Source organism: Schistocerca americana, chromosome 4, assembly GCF_021461395.2.
Source record: "Schistocerca americana isolate TAMUIC-IGC-003095 chromosome 4, iqSchAmer2.1, whole genome shotgun sequence".
Taxonomy (NCBI): Eukaryota; Metazoa; Arthropoda; class Insecta; order Orthoptera; family Acrididae; genus Schistocerca; species Schistocerca americana.
In genome coordinates, this window is record NC_060122.1 from 729,061,414 (window position 1) to 729,064,924 (window position 3,511).

General features: G+C 43.2%; 1 pseudogene; it reads left to right on the forward strand.

Annotated features, from left to right (window-relative positions):
* The first annotated feature begins 1,213 nt into the window (after positions 1-1,213).
* LOC124613748 lies at positions 1,214-2,577 on the forward strand (annotated as a pseudogene).
* Positions 2,578-3,511: the final 934 nt, after the last annotated feature.

A 3,511-nucleotide genomic window follows, 5' to 3' on the forward strand; every position in this document is an offset into this window, starting at 1 on the left:
TAACCTTCTAAAACTGTTTTTATCAGTCCGTCATTCTTTCTTAATATATGTCCAATCCAATTTCGTTATCTTGTTTTTATTTCATCTAGTAAATGTCTTTTCTCTCCCACTCTTCTCAAGATCTTACTCTGTCCATCCAACTTATTCTTTCCATCCTACGCCATGTCCACATCTCAAGACCTTCCAGTCTTTCTCTGTGTTTCTTCCTCAAAGATGCCCGCCCCTGGTAGTTGAGTGGTCAGCGCGACGGAATGTCAGGCCTATCGGCCCGCGTTCGATTCCTGGCTGGGTCGGAGATTTTCTCCGCTCAGGAACTGGGCGTTGTGTTGTCGTTATCGTCATCATTTCATCCCCATCCACAAGCAAGTCGCCGACGTGGCGTCAACTCGAAAGACTTGCACCAGGCGAACGGCCTAGCCACGCGGCGTGTTTTTTTATTCCTCAAAGTCAATGTTTCAGCGCCATACAGAAGAACTCTCCATACAAGACATTTTATGAGTCTCTTCATGAATTCTCTGTCCAGACCGCTGCAGAGAATTCTCCTTTTCGTATAAAATGCCTCTTTTGCCAATGGTATCCTTTTTTTTAATTTCTGTGGTGCACTTCCAGTAGGTGTCTGTCCTGTTTCCAAGATACTTAAGATTTTGCACCTGTTCTAATATTTCTCCATTCAGCATAACTTTTATTTCTTTATTTCCTCCTAGTGCCAATACTTTCGATTTCTTTGTGTTAAGCGACCAGTATAGGGAACTTCATATAGGTTTGCTCTAGTACAAATTTTTCGAGCAGGATAAGTACTTACCAGGTGTAAAACTTTCACAGCGTCGTTCGTCGCTAGTGCTGGAACACCAATCTCATTTACATTTGCCACACTACAAGACCCAAATAAAGCTGAGCACATTGCAGACACTACGACCAATAACTAGTTCCACAAGTTATCTCCGGAACGGTCCCGTCAGTGGGAAGTAAACGGCAGCTGCTTTGCTGAACGTGCAATCCATTCGTGGAACTGAGCGAAGCTAGCACTGCGACACTACGTACTCCACTAAGCTTGGCGGAATCCAGCCGGCAAATACAACCGCCCGTCCTCTCAGCACACCACGCACAGCTGCTCCGCTTGCGGCTGGCTGCGCTGTGGCCAGCTTCAGGCGGTATGTTGTTTACTAACTGAGTGCGTTAAATGAAAAAGTGTCGATTTTATAAGTGAGTGATTATGAATCTAGAATTACAATAATCTTTCGGACAAAATTGTCCGGAGTCCGGCGATGAATTGGATTGTATATCGCTGGCCGACACTTGGGCCTCCAACAAACGAGAGACATTTTTAGCCGTAGGACGTAACGACGGCCGTGTGGTAATATAGGACTTTTGGACTCGTGGGATTGCGAAAGTAAAAAGTGCCCATGTTTGTCCAGTTTGTTCCTTAGGTTGGTCACGGAATGGACATAAGCTGCTTAACGCTTCAGCAGACAATGATGTTTGCACCTGGGATGTTCTCTCAGGAGAATGTGACCAGAAGTATCGTTTTCCGTCACCATTCCTCAAGGGGCAGTTCAGTCCACGCAATGAAAAAATGGTTCAAATGGCTCTGAGCACTATGGGACTTAACATCTATGGTAACCAGTCCCCTAGAACTTAGAAGTACTTAAACCTAACTAACCTAAGGACATCACACAACACCCAGCCATCACGAGGCAGAGAAAATCCCTGACCCCGCCGGGAATCGAACCCGGGAACCCGGGAACCCGGGCGTGGGAAGCGCACGCAATGAAAAAATGTTCCTTGTGGGCCCCATGAGACATGGAGCAGTACTTGTTACTACAGATGGCTCACATCAGAGATTCTGACATAAATGTGGTGGCATCTTTTGACCGTCGCGGTCAACATGTGTGTGCTGACAATGCACGTGGAAAGGTTCTGGTTCTTTCAACACCTTCATTCAAGGACACTCAGGGTACAACCATTGCGACTGCTGTTAAAAGTACTGAATTTACTCGACGTAGAGATTGTTTCCTGGTGAACACTGATGATCGTGTCATCAGAGATCATGACACCAAGGAAGTTTTGGCATGTGGGATAGATGGCGAATCAGAACTCATTCAGAAATTACAGGACCTGGTCACCAAAACCATGTAGAAAAAAATGTAGTTTCTCTGGCGTTGCGGTGTGCATCTGCCCTGGTTCTGACGTCAACAAGCATTGTATGTGTATGCGAGATAAGCGTAGGAAATCTTGTGAAAATGCTTCATGATACTAAGGGAGAATTGCTACTAGATGTTGTGTGGCATTCAGTGCGTCCAGTCATTGCCTCGATATCAAGTGGTGTTGGTCTCTGCTTGGGTTCAGAACCAAGTAGAAAACTGGTCAGCGTTCGCTCCAGATTTCAAGGAACTTGATGAAAATGTCGAGTATGAAGAATGTGAATCTGAATTTGATCTCGTAGATGAAGAGAACTCTGGTGAACGTGTTCCAGAGAAACAAGAAAACAATCTTGAAAAATTCATCCACTTCTCAGTAATCGTGTCAAGGGATGGAATTGGTCGAGTGAGACTGGAAGACAGGAAACGAACAAAATGAAATTGTGATGTTAAGGACGGTCAGCATTGTTTCTATGAACTTCCAGGTCACTATCAACCAAATTTTTGCCCTGTGACCAAGCTGTTTGACAAGAATAGATGTAACAGTTGCACTGCGGTCTCGCGGGGAAACAGTGAAAATGGCAGGTGAAAATGGCAGTCTTTGAGGCTGGAAAAGATGATAGATGTCATATGAAATCAGTGAGTTGAATTCTGCTCCAGGTAAGTTAGCATTATAGTATTATCATTTGCATATGCTTATTATAGTAAATATTCAAATGTTTTATCTGACACTTTTCATCACACTCGACGTATAAAGATGTGTTTATAGTTACAGGCGTTTAAATGTGATTTGCAGAGTATCCATGTAGATGTAGATGCATTTCAGTTACTAAAACCTGCTCAGTCATATTAGACTCTTCCGTCAAGGACTGTCGGTACATCCACTGTTTTTTGACAGTTGTATGTTTTGTTATTTATTGTAACAGGTAACAAAAAGAAAGGAAGCAGCATATTGAACCTTAAGTGGCAACAGTCTTGATATATTTTACTGCTGTATATATATATAAAAGAAGTCTCCATTGTTAGCTGCAATAAAGTAAAGGAATGGCTCTGTTGTCTATCTCTATCTTCTTCCACTGTCTGTCTTCTCTCTAGAACCACCGTGCTAGCCTTTTTTGACTAGCTGCGCTTGAGTTTCTCTAATACACGAGCTGCGATTTAAGGCGAGATAGCGGAATCCTGTCGAATCTGGAGCAAAGTAGACCTCGCCACGGGTACAGAATGTTAATGGTTTTTCCTTGCACGGTCATGATAATACACTTTTAGAATGAAATCACTGCCGTCATCTGACTGTACGTTTTTATTATTAATTTATTTCACTATCGCAATTTCGGCTGTAGAACAATTTTAAAGTACAAAGGTGAAGAAAAGTA